This window comes from Gorilla gorilla, chromosome 9 (genome assembly GCF_029281585.2).
Source record: "Gorilla gorilla gorilla isolate KB3781 chromosome 9, NHGRI_mGorGor1-v2.1_pri, whole genome shotgun sequence".
NCBI lineage: Eukaryota > Metazoa > Chordata > Mammalia > Primates > Hominidae > Gorilla > Gorilla gorilla.
In genome coordinates, this window is record NC_073233.2 from 112,262,556 (window position 1) to 112,285,433 (window position 22,878).

A 22,878-nucleotide genomic window follows, 5' to 3' on the forward strand; every position below is an offset into this window, starting at 1 on the left:
GAGGCTGAGGAGGCCCTGAGAGCGAGGAGAGCGAGCGAGGGTTGCTAGCACGTTGTCACCTCTCACAATGACTGTCTTCCTCAAGTAGGTTACCAGTCAAATGCTCAAAATACCAATGCTACTAGTTTTCATATCAGTTATTTATGTTAAAGAAAAAATCCTGAAGTATTTAACAAATTGTTGAAGTCTGTGACGCCCGTAACAATTGAGCGTAGCCTGTTATAGTGGACTTGTAGAGAGCAATGGACTTGAAGTCAGGAGTTTGAACACTTGTTTACTGAATATGCAACTCTAAGTCAGTTTATGAACTTCTTTGGACCTATAAAACACCTGCTTTCCCGGCTGATGGGGTCTCTGGAAAATCTATAAAAAACACAGCTAGAAAAATATTTAGTGCACACAGCGAGCTAGTTCTCTTGTGACCTACACATGAAAGATGTCATTGTTATTATTTTTCTCTTTGCAATTACAGCTCCATCCTTTACTAGGAATTCTTTGTGCTTTACGTCTAAGGACATGATAGTAATTCGTTCCTCAAATATTCTGAGTACCTACTGGTACTAGGCACTGTGGATACTGTAAAATCAGAACAACAGGGTCAAAACTTAACTCAGAATTTACTATTTAGAAGGCAGTGGAATCTGGAGTTTGCTTCAGGTTTCAGTGTGCCACACAGGTTAATTCTTTTTAGTATAGGTGTCAGGGTAAAATAGGGAAAGCTATAAACAAACAATAGTAATACAACAAACTTAAAGGAGATATTGATTTGAAATAAAAATAGTACCATGAGATTTACCTTGAGAAAAATGGGTACTATAAAACCTGTTTTCTACATTTTGAAAAAACAAAACACATGGTTGTGAAATGAGAAATTCAGATGATCAGCTTAACACTCACAGTAAACATGCCAAAGATCTGAAAACTTGCATTTGTCACATTCCACTGTTTAGAAAGAGTTGGATGTCTGGAAGGGTGTAGAACAATTAGCTGATGATGGAAGGGCATTTTCCACTTTGTATTGATACACTTGGATTTCCTTGAGAAGACATGGAAGTAAAGGTTTACAGTGAATGACCTTTCCCCTCGATACTGATAGGCATTACCAATACCAATATTGTTCTAAGGGCAGAAAATGTTCAGTAAATCTGGACGTCTTTGACGAGTCATCCCACCACTTAGCATACACTAGTTGAGCTGAGGTGTTTCACCTGTTTTCCTTTGGAGAAAAGCTGCTATTGGAGCCTGAACCCATAGTCTTAAAATCTCAGCCTCTTTGTGCTATGGATTTTATGGAAGATTAAATCAGAGTCATATCTCCTTCATTTGAAATGGTTCCCTTCCTTTTTTACAAGGTATTCTAAGGAGATTTCAGTTTTTCTGTGTTTATATTGCCTTCAACAGAATCTTTATAATAAGCCTTTAGTGGATTTTGGGTGGGTGAACATTAAATGACTTATACCTTCTGGAACATTTTAGTATTGGATATGGCACTGGAACAGGAATTAGGAGATATTGGTGAGTGTGTGCAGTTTGTTTCAAGTGGGATTTGCAGAAGTAACCTGACTTATCCAGGCTTAAGTTTCCTTCTTTGTAAAATGAATGAGTAGGATGAACATATCTCTTAGATCACTTTAACTCAACTGATACTGTTGAGCAATTAGGTGTCAAGGATACAAACATTTCTGGAATCCTATATTCAAGTGCATTAATAATTTCCTATTATTCTATGAAATGCAGCTTTAGTCAGGTAGAACATCTCACTATTTCCAACATACAACATGATTATTTTCCTTCTTTTGACTTTTCCTGTGGATTCTTCCTCATCTGGCATGCCTATTTGATCATATCTGAATATCTAAATCCCACTCATATGTCAAGGACAAAGCTTAAAAGTCTGACGTAATCACAATTATGTACTATATCTCTTTTAGAAACACATAGAACTTACCAAAGAGGTTACTACACTCTAAATATCTAATAAATACTAATCCTAATAGCTTAATTAATAACTTTTTAGCTTTTAGCATTTCAAAATTCTACAATAAATGAATCAGATACTGTTTCCCAAAATAATGTAATTGTGAACTATTATTATATTGGTCTTGAGTAGCTCAAGCATATTTCCTCTACTTCTAAATTTAAAAAGCAACATTTATAATATTTGTCTTATGCTGTGCAGTAGTCTGAATGCTTGTACAGCCCATCCCCCAAATTCACATTTTGAAATGCTAACCCCCAATGTGATGATAGTATTAAAAGCTGGGGTCCATGGGAGGTATTAGTTCATGGGGCTGGAACCTTCACTAATGAGATTAGTGCCCTTATAAAAGAGATTCTACAGAGATCCTCACCCCCTTTTTCCACGTGAGGACATATAGAGAAGCTGCCATCTATGAACCAGAAAGCAAGCTCTCTCCAGACACTGAATCTTCGGGCACCTTGATCTTGCACTTTCCAGACACCAGAACTACAATAAATAAATTTATGTTGTTTATAAGCTGTCCAATCTATGGTATTTTGTTATAGCAGCAGGATCTGACCAATGCTGCTTCCTACATAAGGAAATGAGGTACCTAACCAGACATTCTTCTTTAGCAGTTTCAACCAAGTAAAAGTTTAAGCATGGCTAACACTGGAAGGTCACATAAACAAAGGTTTACATGACATCATGCTTTTGTCCCAAGGAGATTTTGTAGCCTGAGCACCAATGGGAAATATTTTAAAATAAAAGCCCATTCTCTAAGAAAATATTACAGATAAAATGCACAAACCTTCCAGTGTTGACAAACAAGGCAAGTAGCAAGCATTTCTGAAGAACATATTGAAGTCATCCAAAAAAGACATCTAAAATCTCAAATTTGAAAACCGGGGGAAACCAAGGCTGAACACTACACATAAAGTCTTCATAAACACTGAAGTAGCAAATACAGAACCATTGCTCCTAGAAGAAATAGAGGGTTAGGTTTCTGGTTCTAACGTTTTTGTCAATTGATCAATCACCTTATGTTTTGTGTGTTTCTAGTTAAAGATACCTCATTTAATATATATTTTTGATTCATTAATATTGAACTCACAGCAGGCACTATGATTTATGCCTGCAAAAAACATATCTAACACATCTATTTTCTCCGTAAGGCACATGACAGTCTTCTCGCACTGAGGAACACTAGATAGCACTTCAGCACTATAATCAGGGCCCATTTTAAGCAGCCAAGTCATCAACAAGAAGCACGAAATGCAAAAAACATGGCATAAATAGACCACAAAATGGACACATGTTTACAGTATGAGAGATGAAACAGGAAGGCAGAGTGCTGCCTTGTTTGAATTCAGCTGGAAACATGCTGTTCAGAAAACTCAAATTTTTCACCACTCTGCTCATGCCTGTGAGTGATTGCAAAAGTGAAGTGCATATTGATTTTGAGGTTACAAATAAATTTTAGCAAGTAGGCAAATTTGCAAATGTGGAGCCTGCAAATAATGAAGATGATTGTATTTGTTATGAGCTCTGTTGAATTCCAATGCTCTTTTTCTTCCCCACCTCCTAATGAAAGGAGCTTTATACTTCTCTTGCATATAAAAGTGATGCACTATCATGTAGAAAAATAAAGCCATACAAAAATATTTTTTATCAATAGAAATTACGTCACCAGAAGTCAATGATACCTTTCTATGTATATGTATATGTATATATTTGTTTCGATATGGTTTGGCTCTGTGTCCCTGCCCAAATTGAACTGTATTGAACTGCCCATATTGAACTATAATCCCCATAATCCCTATGTGTGGAGGGAGGGACCTGGTGGGAGATGATTGGATCACAGGTGTGGATCCCCTTCTGTTGTTCTTGTGATAGTGAGTGAGTTCTCATGAGATCTGATGGTTTTACAGGTGTCAGTTCCTCCTTGTTCACTCTCTGGACTACCACCATATAAGACATGCTTCCTCCTCTGCAATGATTGCAAGTTTCCTGAGGCCTCGTCAGCCATGCAGAACTGTGAGTCAATTAAACTTCTTTCTTTTATGAATTCTCACTCTTGGGCATTTATTTATAGCAGTATGAAAACAGACTAATACCTGCATATATACGTATTTCCTATAAAATATCATTGCGTTTTAACAAGTCTGGAAAAGAATAATTGCAGAACTTTTCCCTTAAGTATTGAGTATACCTATGTGGAATCATTTTAAATGGTTGCATGATATGCTTTCACTAATCTCCTATTGATAAACATTTAGCTTGCTTTTAATATTTATCTATTCTGAACACTGTGCTGAAAATTCACCTATCTCTGTGTATATGTCCAATTACATTTGCAAAAATGTTCTAAAAATACAATTTAGATTTAAATTCCTACTAAACTGCTCTTAAGAAATGTTTTCCCTATTTTAACCATTTTCTATCTAATGTTGCATATGCTACAGTGTCAATTCTTCTGTTTAACTTGATGTTTTGGGTTATGACCTAAGTTATTACCTGTTAGCATGGGAAAATAAATAATCACATCACATTACTCACAACCAAACATTAGTAGATGATCTGGTACAAAAAATAATTACCAGAAGAATTGCAAGAGTATATAAGGTAAAGATCCAGTGCTGATCAATTCTGAAAAAGTGGCAGTGGTGGCAGCGTAGCTTTGGAGTCTCTTTAAATCTCCAGACTGAGGAGCTAGTTAACAAAACCAAAACTCCACAGAGATCATACACAATATAACTAGGGGGCAAGGTATCGAAAACCAAGCAGGCTCTCAATCGAAAGGGCTGAATGTTATTAACATCTATATGGAAGAAAACTGGAAACCAGCCAAGTAGGCTGATGGACCTGAGAATAGGAGAATTCCAAAACAGTGACATCTGGAAAGAGCTTGAGGTTAATTTGAAAACAGCAAATATTGGGAGGAACCTTCCCCACTCCAGTAACAACAGAGTGCAAGGGGCTGACTGTAAGAAGGTATGATGAGAACGGGGAAGTCTAACAGCTTTTGTGAAACTTCAAAACTGACTTTTTTTTTCTTTGGTTTCCCTAACTCTCAGGAAAAACTACTGGAAGCAGCTTCAAAATTTGGCAAGCTAGGGATAAAGGAGATAGGAGAAACTGTTCAAAAAAAAAAAAAAAAGGAGAAAAAAGAAAAGTGGAGATGGAAGTGAAACAGAGTTTAGAATGCTCACAAAGTCCCCACATTTCTAAACGCTACATAAAAAAAGTTCTATAAAGTTAGAAAAGCTTCTCTAAACCCCACATTTTTCTAAAGTTTGAAAAAAATTGTACCATATAAAAATGAACAAAAATGCATCAGGGTTAAATTCTGTACAAATTATTATAAGAAAACAAGAAAATAAGAGTATACCTAGCAATAAATATACCTACCACTCATAAAGATATGCTCAAGAGTATGACTATTATTTCAGAATAAACTCAGCCCGGCGTGGTAGCTCATGCCTGTAATTCCAGCAATTTTGGAGGCTGAGGCAGGCAGATCATTTGAGGTCAGGAGTTTGAAACCAGCCTGGCCAACATGGTGAAACCCCATCTCTGCTAAAAATACAAAAATTAGCTGGGTGTCTGGCTGTGTGCCTGTAATACCAGCTACTCAGGAGGCTGAGGCATGAAAGTTACTTGAACCTGGTGGGCAGAGGCTGCAGTAATCTGGGATCATGCCACAACATTCCAGTCTGGGGAACAGAGTAAGACTGTGTCTCAAATTAATTGATTAATTAATTAATTTACAATTCACAAATCCACATGAGATGGCAGAACACAAGAAAGTAGATATAAAATAAAAAAGATCACTTCAGATAGAAACAGAGAATAAAATAGAAAGAACACAAGAGAAACACATCAGAAAATTCCTTAAAAGAATAAATGGAGGAAAAAAACACAAAAAAATTGAAAAGTAATAAAAAGCATCTGAGGGACGGTTTCAAGTACTAATGGAGCAGACAAAAATGAGAAAACAGAAGTCTCTGAAGGAGGAAGCTGAAAAGAAACACTAAAAATTATAATTTAATAAAATTTTCTTAAAATGAAAATAACCATTTAAAACTACATGTTGGAAAAGTGCAATACATATCTGAGAGTTTAGTACACAGTTGACCAGCCACAAAACACTAAACTGAAACATAGTCTAACTTTTTTTTTTTAATTCAGGAAAAAAAAAATCGGGTATGGGTTCTGGAGGTGATTCTAAAGGAAAAAATAATTTTTGATCATTATCAAACTTTTTTATCAGCATCAATGTATGCCAGAAAAAAATGGGATCACGTATTTTATATTTTCACAGGGGAAAATATTTTTTTTGAGACAGGGCCTCTTTTGTCACCCAGGCTGGAGTGCAGTGGCACAATCATGGCTCACTGCAGCCTCAACTTCCTGGGCTCAGGTGATTCTCCTACGTCAGTCTCCTGAGTAGCTGGAACCACAGGTGTACACCACCATGCCTGGCTAATTTTCGTATTTTTTGTAGGAATGGGGTTTGTTCACCCATGTTGCCAGGCTGGTTTCTAACTCCTGGACTCAAGCAATGACCTTGTGTCAGCCTCCCAAAGTGTTTGGATTACAGGCCTGAACCACGGTGCCTTATCAGCAAAGCTCCATAATATTAAAAGCAAAAAGTAGTATTATCAACTTGTAAGGACTCAGAAAACATTGTTGCCAGGAGCCCTTCCAGCGGAATCTGTGAGTGGATCAGATAGCTCTACTCACAAAATGACAAAATGTTAGTGGTAAACATTAAACACAGCTTCTTGTAGGTCCCCACTAAATGAGTGTTCAAGGGAAAGAGGTTCCATGTAATGATGATACACACAGGTAATGTAGCTCATGAGACCTAGTTGTACACATTTCTTTGCAATTCTGTTTTCAGAAATTTCACCTTGTTAACTTGAAATTGGCCATAGTGGGAATATTTACACCAAGGAGACCATCGAATGCTACAAAGCAGGGCTTTTTGCTTTGTTTTGTGTGTATAAATGTGGTTGCTCAAGATTTACTGTCTTGGTTGGGTTGGGCTGGGCTGCCATAACAAAATACCATAGACTGAGTGGGCTTAAACCACAGAAATGCATTTTGGGCCAGTTCTGGAGGCTGCAAGTTTAAGATTAAGGATTGTAGTAGTCAGGGCTTTCCCCTAGGAGTACAGACTGCAGCTGCCTTCTCGTTGTGTGTTCACATGGTGTTTCCTCAATGTGTGTGTGTACGTGTGTGTCCTTGTGTGTTGCAGGGGTCACTTTCTGGTGTCTCTTCTCATTAGGACACCAATCATCTTGGATTGGGGCCTCATCTTTTTGACCTCACTTAATCTTAATTACTTTCCTAGAGGCCCCATCTGGAAATACAGCCACATTGAGGGTAAGAGTTTCAACGTCTGAATTTGCAAGATGGGGAACATTCAGTTCATAACATTTACCGGTTCACACTGCCAATACAGTACCTATTAGCATGCATAGTGCCTAGATTATGGTCTTGAAATACTGCATCCTGCTAAAAGGAGATCACAACTTCTTGGAGAAGTGGCTGATTTCAGGTTGAGACATAAATGTAAATTTCCAAAATGATACACAGCCAGACCTTACGGGCCTCATTTAGGAAGGACACAATACCAGTACTATTGCTAGCGGGATCAAACCTGAATCTGCTCAAGCCTCAAGTTCACCTACCAATTTGTAGAAAATACAGAACCCAGAGGAACATATTTAAATGTACCATGAGTACGCAATCTGCAAAATCCAGAGACTGTGAGAAACTACAGATTAAACATTGTGTAGATAAAGAACAGGATGTATATTTAAAGGATACATTAAATCAAAATTTTAAAGTGGCACGGATAAAGGATGGTATTTTGAAAGACAAGTCTGGGCTAAAGCACACACACAGAGGAAAGTGATTACTGTAAAAGTGAGGGCACTAATTGCATATAGGAAGGGAGAGGGTTGAAACTGGAGGGGACCACAGGAAAGGGGCCTCTGTAATGGTTGGCAAGGCTGTATTTCTTGACCTCTTGGCTTCACCATACATCTGATTTGTGTGATTCATTTTGCGTTTTATTTTGTGATTTATTTTGTGATTATTGTGTGTTTTATTTTGAAATGGATTATTTTTAAAAGGAGCTAATTTCTTAAAATACATGAGGAATCTCCCAAAATATCTGGATAAGACAAGGAAGAAATGTGATTATCAAACTAGAAACTAATACTCGTTGCAATTTCATACTTTAAATATAATATGCAATAACTAAGTTATTTAAATAAATATAAGATGCCAAAACAATTAACTAACGTATTAAAACTTTCACCAAAGAATGTTTTTTGCAGGGCTTCAGATCTTGCCAAACAGTAATCTAAGTGAATTTCATCAATGAATTTTTTTGTGGAGTTGGCTGAATTAACTATTGTCTGTCATATTTGAGACAAAGACTTGAAACATCTGAGACAAGGGACTTGACTAAATCGCCTTGATAATAGTATCTACACTATGGTTTTTTGAAGTGAATACCATACAGAAATGGCAAGAATTAATGTGATAACATATAAAAATTGGTAACATTTTTTAAAAGCCCTTATTATAAGAAAGTTCTCACAAAGTTCACTCAACAAATACCTTAATCTACAGTTCTTCAGTGAGGTTTATCCAAGCTCCAAGAACAGACCAGGCTGAGATGGTTACCATCCTCACATCTGAGGAGAGTATTTACACCTGCATGGTGATTTATTACTTGGGATTATATTCGTGGGTCAAGTCAAACAGTAATTCACGTGTTTCCTTTCCTTTCATTCTTCCAACCGTCTTCATCCCTATTCCTATGTGCAACGGTCCCGCTGCCAGGCAGGTATGGAAGTTGAACTTAAATTATATTTCTGGGATTGAGGGAGGAAGGGCAGTGGTCTACCATATAAAAGAATTAGAGCAACCAGGTCACCTTGAAAGCACCAGAGAGAAAAGGCATCTGGCTTTGAAACTATTAGCCTCAGGGGAGAGTATCCTTAGGTTAACAGTTGTGAACCCTTATTAGGGATCACCTGGAATCCAGATCACAGAGGTGAGGAAGCATATTAGCAAGAGGAGTCTTATCTGGGGGCAAACTACTTTGTGGAGTCTTTCAAGTTCTTACCCTGGAAAACTTTATGAAGCAATTTATATAATTCAGAGCCCTCCAGAATTTAGGATTTTGTATTATTGTGGATATTTGATCATATTTAGCCTGTATTTTTCCTCCAAGTTTCTCTTCATTATATCCTGCTTTGGTCCCCATTCTTGGAAACCATAAATTTATTCTTACCTTGTAACTTTGATTTTTAAATAGGCTTCACCCACTTAATTATTGCCTATTCATGTTGTGTTTACTTAGCTTTGCTTTTTCTAAGTCACCCTCATTATTGCCTTAATCAGGACCCTTGTGCTCCTGTGAATCACCTACCTACTAATGTCATCACTGATAGTAAAGTGCCAGAACTCAGGGATAATTATTGTTTTGCATTTATATTATTATTACTTTGCATTTACATAGCCTCCTTCTTCATATGGTATTTTATTGACAGTCTTTTTCAATTCTCATTGAGCATATTAAAGAAATCAGAGCATTGTATAAAGAAATGAAAGAAGAGATTTCATGGAAAATTTGAATTCATTTCTTCATTTTTAGATGAGAAAATTGAGTCCAAGAAGGGCTGACTGAATTGCTCAAAGATACTTGTTTATAGCAGAGCCAAAAAAAAAAAAAGAAAAAGAAAAAGAAAAACAAACATTTTCCTGACTTGGCCACCACAAATTAGTTTTTGAAATAATGCAATATATAAATACATTAATAAATAAAGAATAAATTATGACTCACAATCTTTAGTAACAGCTATACAATTGTGGCTACTGTTTGCTGAATAAGACATTAACATGACATCCTCTGAGGACAGCTATTACCTGAATGTGTTCACTCTGGGTACCAGAGGCTTGATGGATGACTTCTCTCAGACAGAGATACATATCTATAACATATCTCACAATGAGGAACAGAGTAGAGAATGTCTCACTTTAACCCTGTCCAGACTGAGTTTCTTCTGTGTCCCATGGCACTCTGTCCGGTGTTGCCTTTCTACAGCAGACCTCTTAATACTATATGCAAATAATGAGAATCAACTGTACTGACTTGGCTATTGCTAGTGATTTAGCGTCTTTAAAACTGCTTCCCCATCCACAAAATGACCACGGTGGTACTTACCTCCCGGGATTGCTCAAAGGATTAAACATCATAGTATTTGTTGATACATGCCTTCTTCAACTCCACTTGTCTTCTTCCTGAACCCTCTTACACTATCATCTTATACTGGTGATTTTTTTTAACTCTGCATTCCCATGCTTCAAATAATTGCTACCAGTAACGTATTTTATCTTTGCTGGAATGTCTGAAGCCGTTGGAAATTATAGAACTTCCAACTCTGTCATGTCAAGTACTATGAAAGTTAATAGGATTAATTTATCTTTAATTTAATAAAAGTAATGTAAAGGAAATGTTTGTTTTAGGAAAACATTCCTGAGAGTTCTGTTTTAATGAGAACTTGGTCAATAATATTTGTTACTGGATAGAATTGTACCATTTTTTTCTTTTTTTTTTTTTTCTTTTTTGAGACGGAATCTCGCTCTGTTGCCCAGGCTGGAGTGCAGTGGTGCGATCTCGGCTCACTGCAAGCTCCGCCTCCTGGGTTCACGCCATTCTCCTGCCTCAGCTTCCAGAGTAGCTGGGGCTACAAGCGCCCAACACCACACCAGGCGAATTTTTTGTATTTTTAGTAGAGACGGGGTTTCACCGGGTTAGCCAGGATGGTCTTGATCTCCTGACCTCATGATCTACCCGCCTCGGCCTCCCAAGATGCTGGGATTACAGGCGTGAGCCACCATGCCCGGCCTTTTTTTTTTTTCAGTTCTTTTATTTGCCTAGCATGATTTGCTGCTGCTTTGAGGGCAGTTTTGAACCTTCGGTTTCAATGGGACTGAGTCTGGCTGATGACTAACAGATGTGTGTCTGAGAACAGATAAGGGGAACATAATCGCTGAACTCCTAGAAATCCCTGAAGATGAAACTAGATCTGAAGCTTAAACAAAGAGCAATTTCCTACCTACCATTCCTCAGAGAACTGATTTGTGAGATATTAGCATCTGGCTGAATACTTAGTAGCAGCTAATTTCAGGGAATCTAAAGCCAGAGAGATTCAGGTTGGACTTGTGGGATAGTTTCATAAGCAGCATAAAAGAAATATGATCAGCTAGAATTCCATCCAATTCAATAATTTTCTAGTGCTGTACAATTTTTTTTCAAAAAATTCTGTTTTCAAAAAGTGACCTTGGATAGTACTTCAAAAGACCGTACATATATGGTAATATTTACTTTTAGATTTAGTAATTTTCCTGAATTATTACACATTAAGGTCTGTTTTTTCCTAGGAAAAAAATTGGGGATCAGGAAGTTTAAATATGGTCTAAAGCAAAGCATGCACACAGTGAGTTTGAACTCAGTATCAATATACATTTTGAGATCCTAAAGTTTCCTTTGCACATTTATAACTTGCCAGGTATTTAATAGATCACACACTGAATAGAGATGACTTCCTTCACCTTACACCTTATATTTAAATATAAACATATTCACTAAACATATTCTGTAAGACTTTTATTATTGTGACTGTGAAAAGAGTGAGTTTACCTTTGACCAGTCAAACCTTCACCTCTTTGAGATGTCTAATTTAATCAAATTCTGCAAATGAAAAACTAGGACTTTAATTAGACTGACTATAAGCACAGAGCATGGTTTGGTGGATATGAGGCCATGAATTGATCACTGGGAAACCAAGGGTCTTGACATGTGATTTACATGTATATGCATACACGTGTATATGTGTAGGACAAAGGAGAGAATGAATTTCTAAAGAAATGGGATGAATGATGTGTGAATCATGGCAAGAATCATGAAACATGAATCATGAAACTGCAGGGTTGAATCTGAAACAGAAGTGTCCAATAATGAAACATTTAATACAGAATGATCGTTAAGATTCCTTAGTATTTTTATAGTGAAGTGGTACCAACTGTTTGTACCATTTGGAATTCTGGTCAGAGTCACAGTAGAGCATTGGCATTTTTGTCTGTTTGATTTGAGGGTCTTTTGGGAGATACATGAAAGTTCTGTTGGATTGTAGTCATGCTGACCATTCTAGGCTAATATATCAAATCATGTTAAGGAAAGTTTCAGGACTTCTTATATAGAAATCATGTTTTACGGGATTTCGGTGAGACTAGAGTGTTTCAGTTGCCACTGAAGAAATACTTTCAAAAGTCATTAATGCCTGTGTCCTTTCACTGGGTGGAATGTGCTCTCAGCAAAACTAAGGATTCAGCATCTGTAACTATGGCTTAGGGCAGAGCAAGTATACAATGCCTTCCTAATTTTAGAAATGTTCTTCATTTATCAGTCAGCCAGAAGGGTTTTAAATGTATCCACTTTGTTGTAAATTCAGTATCAAGCAGACTAGAAATCTTATAAGAGAAATAGAACACAGAGTTGTTACCACAAAAAAAGTTTACTAAAGTAATTGAATGTTACATAGTTAAGGATGAAAAATTTTAACTAAACAAGGTCAACTTGAATCTTAAATTCTAATGAAATCATATTAAATGTCCACCCAAATTTCAATACTATTTCCCAATATAGTTTTTTTTTTAAATTTCCAGGTATTTTTTGTTTACCTAGTACCCTCTGGTTTAGATTTCTACTTCCTGCAAAATTTTCATTATTTAATTTACAACATGCTAGTGTAGGTTTTTGATGATCTGGTGTCACCATTTTTGTGCTACAGCTTTTCTCATTACTCTGAGCATATGCTGAACCTCACAGGAGGTTTTACTTGAGTTTAAAATAGGGTAACATCATAGATCCATAGAGTATATGAATTAAAATGGAATATTAGATACAACTAGGTAAGGACAGTGGACTGAGCATTTGCATTTATCTCTTTTAAAACCATACTAAATAAGAGTAGTAGGATTTTTTTGAAACAATGTAAACTCACAAGAAAAAAATGAGAAATAATAGCAATATTTTAAAATAAACTTTATTTATTAGAAGAGCTTTAGACTTATAAATAAATTATAAAAATAGTACAGAGATTCTCATAGGCCCCATACCAAGTTTCTTCTATTATTAATATGTTATATTAATATGATACATTATTACAATTAATTGACTATATTAATTTATTGTCATTAACTAGAGTTCATACTTCATTCAGATTTCTTTAGTTTTTACCTATTGGTTCCTTTCCAGGATTGCATCCAGGATATCACTGTATTTAATAATGTATTTAATAGTCATGACCCCTTAGGCTCCTTAGTCTCCTTAGATTCCTCTTAACTGTGATAGTTTCTTTTTGTCTTTGGTAACTTTGATAGTTTTGAGAAGTATTGGTCAGGTATTTGGTAAAAGCACGTTTGTCAATCAGTATATTTTCCTGATGCCTTTTGATTTTGTAAATAGATGATGAAGAGGTAAAGGGTCATTTTCTCCATATTATATCCAGTGTATATATTATCAACATGACTTGAGACTGTTAAAGTCGACCTTGATCACTTGGCTGAGGTAGTGTTTGTGAGGTTTCTCATCCATCAAGTTACTCTTTTTTTCCCTGTTATGTCATCCTCCTTGGAAGGAAAGCAATAACATTTTGTGAGCTAGGAAGCCAACAAAGAAATGGCCACTGGTATAGCAGACTGGAGCCAAGAATGACAAAAGTGCTAGGGCTTTTAACAATGACTATGCAAACTTTTATAGAATTATCTTTTTTCATGTGGTATTTTTCCATTATCCAACTTGGAATGGAAGTCCAATGAGAAAATTCAAGACAGAATTTAACTTGAATTGTTGAAATTCCAAAGGCATCATGATTTGGAAGCAGGCTTATGGTGTGGCTGTTAATGAAGATTCTTTAAAAAGGAGTTAGATTCCCAGATAGCTTCCCTTGCTCACCACAATTGGGTAATTTCCCTCCTGCAGCCAGCAGAAAGTTAGAAGTTAGGACTTTTGTTTGTTGGTTTTTATTTACTATGTTCTTCTGGGAGGTCTAATATAGTAGGACTTTGACATTAGGAAAAGTTGGGTAATAGAAAAATACCACATGAAAAAAGAGAATTCTAAAAAAGTTTGCATAGTATGGTTAAAAGCTTTAACACACTTGTCTTTCTTGGCTTCTAAAATACTGGCAGTTGTGCTTATACCCTCTGATTAAGAGTTTGGAATGTCCTTTCTTGATCTGTCCAGCCAGCCTAAAATAAAAAATCTAGATACTAAAATCGCCCAATATATGACACAGCCCTATTAATTTGTAGTAAAGCTTATAATTTAGAAGTTCTGTCTTTGTGCAAAGGGTTCCAATCACCTAAATAAGTGTAGAGCACAAAAGAAGCAAAAACAACTTAATATGAAACATGGGGGAAATATTATTAATTTATCAAAGAAATAAGAGGAATACTTCAACCACACAAGATGCTATTAAAAGCAACAACCATAAAAAAGGAAAAAAATACAAACAGCAAAAATAAACTTTTGAAAAAGGAGAAATAAAGAACTAAAGTAAAAAGTTTAGTAAGTAAGGTTGAGGAACTTTTTCAGAGAATATATATATATATGCACATATATGCGCATATATATATTTGCACATATATATTTGCATATATATATGTGCATATATATATATATGCAAACAACAAAAAAGCAAGAAGACATAAGAAAATTAGTGGCTCATTCTAGGAAGTTGAACATATAAGTGATGGACATTCCAAGTCAAGAAAACAGGAAAATATTAAGAAGAAAACCATTAAAGAAATCAAGAAAATTTTCCAGAGTTTGCAGACAAAAAGGGCCCGTTTAGGGCTCAGCACAGTGCATTAAAATATCACTAAGTCACATTACACAGACATTTTAGATAACTGGGGAAAAAAGAAATATTCTTATAACTTTCCAGAGAGGAAGAAAAGAAAGCTGTCTACAAGCGATTAGGAGTCAGAATGGATTCAGATATCAGCTTGCACCGGAAGCTGGAACATAAAGAAGAAATATCTTCAAAATTCTGACACAAATTGTATTTCTGAAATACAATTTTATCCAACCAAAACTATTAATTAAATGTGAATGAAAGTAGAGTAGAGGCATTTTTCAGAGAAGAAAATCCTCCAAAAATTTAGCTTCTGTGCATCCTTTCTTAGGGAGCTATTAAAGGATATGTTTAAAAACAACAACAACAAAATTGGAAAAAAATATAAACAAAACTTTTACTTGAATAATCAATTTCTATATTTATAAAAATGTCCCTTCATCATCTTTATCAACTTGACCTCTTGCCATGTGGCATTAGCATCCCCTTTTTCATTCTGATCTTCTACAAGCCATGTTCATTCATTGCATTTATTCCAGCCATGTTCCATGGGCCTCACTAAATAGTCATTGAGACTTGTCACAACTCGTTTATTGTTTTATGAGACTTTGCATCATCTGGCAAAATAACACTTTTAACCTCAGTCTGCTACATGTATCTACACAAGTTAAATACAGAATCAGTTATTTATGAAGATATATAAAAGAGATTGGTTCAGAGTTTCGATGGTGGACAGAGATTCTTTCCTTTTCATAGTCAGTGGAGATTTACCATAGAAATTTACTTATTCAATTTACTCATTCTCGTAGCACTTACTGACCTCTATGTGTCAATCAATTTCAAAGGCACCTGGAGTGTGAAGGTAGATGATATAGGTATATGACATGAAGAGTTCAGAGCATAGAAGGGAGACAGAGTACACATCAATATTAACATAGTATAGTGTATACAATAAAAAAGTGTATGAGGTTACAGTGGACAAGCATAAAGGAGAAAAGGATCTTCTCAAATTCAGGTGTAGAAATCATTAGGAAAGACTTTACAGAGAAACACTTGCAGGGAGTTTGAAGAATGAGCAGCGATTTGCCAGACAAATAAGGAAGAAAACTTTGAGAAGAAAACTTGCACAAAGGCAGGAAACAAGTTCTTTATTTAGACAATCACAAGGAATTTAACATAGTTCTTGCACAGAATTTGTATGTTTATATGATTTGAATGGGATTAGGACAAAGAAGAAATGACAATAGATTTGGAGGTGTTTATATTGACCCTACATCTGTAAATGTCCTGAAAAACTCATACAAAATGGACAATCCTTAAACTAAGCCTTAGATAGCTAACATTTCAATGTAGTTATGTAGTTAAATCATTTATCTAGACCTCCTTTGATGAATCCTAACCTGTACTGATTTCATTTATATCCATCAAGTATTCTTAATTATTGGTTCCATTCTCTTTTAACTTGCATAACATCTGTTTCCTTGTTAATTTTTAGCTGTTTGTAAAAAAAAAATAAAAATAAAAATAAATAAAAAAATGCTCTTATACCATTAGACCTCTGTATCTGTGGTTCTGCATTGGCAGATTCAACCAGCCCTGGATCAAAAATATTTAAATAATAAATAAAATGAAAATACAACAATAAAAAAAAACACAGTATAACAACTATATAACTAGCATTTACATTGTATTATGTGTTATAAGTACATCTAGAGACGATTTACTACATCACTTTATATAAGAGACTTGAGCATCCCAGATTTTAGTATCCATAAGGGTCCTGGCACTGATCCCTAGGAGATATGGAAGGAAGGCCGTACTCTCCTGGAACTCCCAGAGTCAAGGTATCTTGGTGATGCTTTTCATCATTGCATGTTTAAGCTAGGGGACTCATCAGTTTTAAGCTTCCACTTTTTTGATATTAAATCTGACAAAGCAATTGACATTGATCTATATGAAAACCATACGTAAATATTTAAAATTACTACTGTGTTTTCATTGCATGGATACCAGTAGCACACTGCGCCATTCTAACTGAGTGTGAAATTACATTTCCAATTTTACCTACAGGACCGATACTGGTTTAGATAAGTGTTCTTGTTTTTCTATGCATTGCTATTTTCAAATTTCAAAAATGCATTATGATAACTTGTGAGCTTTCCAAAATAAAACAAAATTCAAAAGCTCTCAAATAGTATTACACATAGTTTCAGTGCCAAAGCTGATATCTAAACAATTTTTTTCAGTGGAAATATCTTTAATATGATTAATCAAAATGACTGTCTTGCATTTTTAACAATCCACAGACTAAAGTGTACATTAATTGTCTTTTTAAAAGCTAAGTTCACTAAATCAAGAGAGTTTCTAGCTAATTGAAAGCACTCATAAGAATCATGAAATATCATTTGACAATATGCTTTGATTCCTCACAAAAATAATCTTTTTAAAACAGTATAAAAGATTTTGAAAGATAAAGGTTTTTTACCATTTCTATAATAATGCCCAATGAAGTCATCACCTCCACTGCTATTTTAAGGAGCCTATTTTTGTTTCAGGATCTGAAGTCATGGGTGAAATTAGTGTAGTTACGTACTCTTCATTTAGTGAAAGACTAATAAAAAGTAATTGATTGATGAAGAGTCAAAGCAGCTTTCCCCTCCAGGTTATGTTTATGCTAAAACATTCAATGGAAAAAATACAACTACTCTGTGGTCACATGACACCCATGCAAAAAAATTAAACTCAAGTGATTTAAAAATAAATCTTTTTATTTTATCAAAATTGAGTCAAGTTGATTCATATGTGTAGCTATCTTCAGAATATAAGAATGCTTATCCTTCATAATGATGCATCTGATTATTGCAATATTAGATCACTTTGTTACCTCCCAAGCTGTATCATAACTTTATATCAAGCAATTACCATATGTAGGGTTTAAATTTTGCAAACCTTGTGAATTTATAAATGACAGAGTCATCTACAAAGGCTACATAAAAGGGAACATTTAAAAATTGTCAGAGCATTTTAAAGATAATTGATTAGTACAATTATTTATATCAGAATTTTGAAATGCTGAATTTTTGAATTTCCATGTTACAAACTTCTATATTACTTTTTATAACTATACACTTTTTAAAAGGATTTATTGTAGACTGAACAATATATTGGATAAGAAAATAGTCTCTGGAGCCACCTGCCTGGTTTTGAATGCTAGCTCTACCACTTTCTAGCTGTTTGACCTTGAACAAAGTATTTAACTTTGCTTTGCTTCAGTTTCTTCATTTGTAGAAAAATGGTTGTAATAGTCATATTTGCTGTACAGTGTTGTTCTGAAAATTGAGTGAATGCTTGTAAAGCACCTAGGACAATTACTAACACATAGTAGACACTATAGCAGTGCTTTCCTTAACATAAATAAATGAATAAATTTTCAGTAAAAAAAATTCTCACAATATTAAAAATATAAAGAGGTAATAGCTATGAAGCACAAATCAAAAAAATCTCACTACCAAGAAATAATCCTTGCTAATATTTTATGGATATTATTTCAGTATTTTCTCTTTGAATATACTTAAAAAGAATAATAGATCAATACTTAGAAATGAAAATAATTTTATGACATTATTTTACATGCTTTTTAAAACTTAAAAAGCATTATATTTTATTTAACTTGAATTTAACAAATGAAAAGAAAGCAAAAGTGGACTTGAGGGAGTTGGTGAATGTCATATAAATGTTTCTTTGCCATGAATTAATACCTTATACAGAACTTCTCTGCATTTAAGAAAAGAGATTTCAAAGATCATTAGAATGTTAGACTCTTTGTTTTTCTTTTACTTTTTTTTTTTTTTTGAGACGGAGTCTCGCTCTGTCACCCAGGCTGGAGTGCAGTGGCGCGATCTCGGCTCACTGCAAGCTCCGCCTCCCGGGTTCACACCATTCTCCTGCCTCAGCCTCCCCAGTAGCTGGGACTACAGGCGCCCGCAACCACGCCCGGCTATTTTTTGTATTTTTAGTAGAGATGGGGTTTCACCGTGTTAGCCAGGATGGTCTCAATCTCCAGACCTCGTGATCCGCCCGCCTCGGCCTCCCAAAGTGCTGGGATTACAGGCGTGAGCCACTGTGTCCGGCTGACTCTTTGTTCTTCTTAAACTCATGTTTTGAACTCTCTGCTGTGAAATGTGAAGTGATACATTCTTATACATTCTTGTACCTCTTCTCTCACCAATACTTTAGTCTTGCCTTTTAGTAACATAACTGGAATTTATCTTGAAATTGAGTAATACACCTTTGACTGGTACATTCTGTTATCTTATGTTTTGCAACTTCAGTTCTCCCTTGTTTCAATGGCCATCTCTGATCACTTTTCCTGAAAGATGTGTTAGCAATTCTCTGTTTAAAATATAATGATTATCTTCATGCTGAGTCATCCCTCAGTTTGTCTATTCTAGCCCTCCATCTGCTCTAGCAATTTTAATCATTTTAATTTATTTCCCTTTTTCTTCTGAAATCACTGAGATTACTTTAACTTATTTTCCACATCATTTATTTGATTTTTGTAAGCGTCTGTTTTTTCCTGTTTATAACTTATGTAATATATAATGTGTGTTTTATTCTCAACATATTTCCTGAGACTTCTCTTGCTTGAGTTATCTTTTCTTCCAGATTGGTTCTTCATTTCTTTTTTTGATCAAAATTTTATTTTAATTTATTAATTATTTTTGCTATGCTCTGTATGTAATTGCCATGCCATTTATTTTCATCTTGTGCTTAATCTAGAAGCTCTGACTCTAGAATATCTGTTTGCTCTGATAAGACTATAGGTAAATTCTCCTTGACACAGTTCCCATCTTAGGTGTAACAAGTTTATCATCTTCCTTTTGAACTGCAGGAGCAAGAGCTGGATGTTGCTTTCAAGACACTGTTCTGGAGTGTGAGGGTTCATGAATGAGGAGATCAAGTGGTAGATTGATGCTAAAGATCCAGTATCTGCTCTCTCTTCTGAGATCCTATTATATGTCTCTCCACCCAGTGCTTCCTGAGTGTGTCCAACTTGGAACAGGTCCTAACAGCTGCCAAGTCCTAGTTAACATTCCTTTTACTATTAAGACTCTCCCCTGACAGGTAAGGTCTTCTCGTTTTCAGGGGACTGCTTTATTTATTTAGAGGTTTTTTTTAAATTTCCTGCAAATTAAAGGGCATTCATTAGAATTCACAGAATTTTATCAATTAAATTTTTCATTTAGCACTGTTTCTGGAAGTGGGAGTGACAGTGTTGAAATATGGCATGACCCAGTTTTATTATTTCCTCTTATGGCCATAATTGTAAGCTTTTGCCATAAGATTTCTTTCCTTTCTTGGTTTAGTTGCTATACATATTTTTTAAACTGTATATATGTTTCAATCAAGGGAAGTTCTGTAATCCTAACTTAACTTTTGTAATCCTAATCCTACTTCTTTTAGTCCCATTTCTTTTTCATTTAATTATTTCTTAATTTCTTTTTTTTTAATTTGGCCCTGCTCTAATATAGCCTGGAACCTGACCTATTTGAAATGAAATTTGTAACTAGACTTCATAAGTCCTGAATCTAATGATTTATGATGATACAAGGATACTGCTTTTAGCCAAAAATACAAACAACCTTGAACCTGAAACCCTTGTGAATTACTAGCAACACTTCTGTGACAACCTTATAATAATCTGTTACAATGCTGCCTGATCATGGGGGTACTGGGCTGCTGAGGTGTCCGTGAAAGATTTTTTTTCCCAGCAAGACAATTTTTATCATCACTACATGCTTTGCAGTATACTAAGTGCCACTTCAACTCCAATGATTTTAAACACTGGCAAAGATAACTTTTGGAAAACAATTCTGGATTTTGATTACATACTTTTAGTGATTAGACTTCCAGAAAAGTAACAGAGTGTTATAACAGAGAAGTTAGCTTGTTGTATTGTTTTTGTCAGATAGACCTGGATTTGAATCTTGGATCTATTAGCTGTACAATCCTTTGTATATTATTTAATCTCCATTTTTAATATGATGTAAACAACATAATGATATTTATAAGAATTAGGTGAAATTAATTGCATACCATACTTAAAACATTGCAGGTGCCCAATAAATATTATCTAATGGTTTGTTTGTCACTCTTTAGGACTGACGATTGTCTGTCAATTCTACTATGATATTGTAGAGAAATTCAGGGGTTGATGTTTTCTCTCTCATCTGTTTTTGGCTGTTTTGTAATAGACATCCTGGAATAGGTGAGAACAAACATTTTAGATTTGACCTATTCTTCTGTCTAATTACCTTGCAGTCACAGGCATTCTCAGGACCAATGTTGCCAGTTGCAGTTTGATGTACTCTCCATATCAGCTCTTGCTCTTAAAGGAGTAGCTAAGAGTATAATAGTTAAGGACCCAGACTCTGGAATCAGATCTCATGAGTTTCAACATAGGTCCCACCTCTTTGTACTTTGATCAAGTTACTTCTGCATTCTGTACCCCAAATTTTTCATCTATACAATGTAGAGAGTAATAGTTATTAACTGACATGGTTTTTAAGGGTACTAAATGAGCCAATCCATGTGAATGGCTTAGAATAACATGTGGCTTAAGGACACATTCAATATGTGTTATGGTCTCTTACTAAAGGCATACTGATGTTAAGACTTAGTTCAATGCTTTCCTCTTAAAATTTCCTTGACTATCCATTTCTGTAGGTAGAATTAACTGCTCTCTCTTTTGTAGCCCCTTTTAAGAGAGCATCTGCTGCTATGATAACGTAGTTCACATTTTATGACACTTTGAAAATTGCCTGCTTTTTCCTTCTATATAACTGCGTATCCTAGAGAGCAAATATCACACATTCATTGGTGGATCTTCAACGTTTGACAGTCGAGTATCCAGTAGGTGCTTACTAAGAGCTGTGTAGTGCTTAAGAGTGAGACTGTGGAGTCAGACTGTGTCGGTTTGAATACAGGTATTGCTTCCTACTGACCATGTGATTATAGCCAAAATATTTAATCTGCCTGTGTCTCAGTCTCCCATTTGATAAAATAAGAATAATTATGTATCTGCATCACAGGGTTGTTATAAAAATGAAATTAATACATACACATACAGTGATTAGAACAGGATATGGTCTATGATGAGCACTCAATAAATACTAGTTTTTAAAATGATGCTGTAAAATTGAATCAAAAAAGAAAAATAATAAACAATGACATGTTCTTATACACAAATACCAAAAGTTTCAAGCCCTAATGGTGGTGGGACTATTAAAAGTGATTTGTCGAAGAACAAGTAGAGATCTTATATTTAAAAGAAATTCTTTCCAAATCTTTTAGCCCCTCTGAAAAGAAGCAACTCTCTGTTGTTTAAAAATTATGTGAATAAAGACAAATTAGGTACATGTCTTGATATACTTTCTTCTATGTACTCTCTGAGCACCCTAAAAATGTTAAGGCTTTCTCCTGAATCCTCTACTAGCATTAGGTTCTCCTAATATCAAAACTTAAACATTTTCCTAGAGACATTAGTTTCTTCCATTGCATTCTTTACTGACTTCACAGATTGGGCCTTACCCAATGAAGAGACCCACTGGCTGTTTCAGTTTGTTGAGCTTTAATTTCATGGTCTACTAGGAAGAAGATTCTTTGATGTTATTCCTAGTAGCCAGTGGAACAGGATGAAGCAGGGTGAACAGAGCAATAGAGGAGATTTATGTTGACTTGTAATTTCTAATAGCTGGCAGTTTGTGAGTTTGTGGCAAACACTAATAGACAATTCCCTAGTGGAACAACTTTAATCAAAAAAAAAAAAAAAAAAAAAAAACCAGTCCGATTTTTTTTCCTCCTTGTCCCTATTCAATATGTATTTATTTCTCCTAGTATCAATGAATCAGAATTGAGAATATTGCAAGTTTTAAAATCTAGTAATTTCATATTGCAAATTTCTTTATC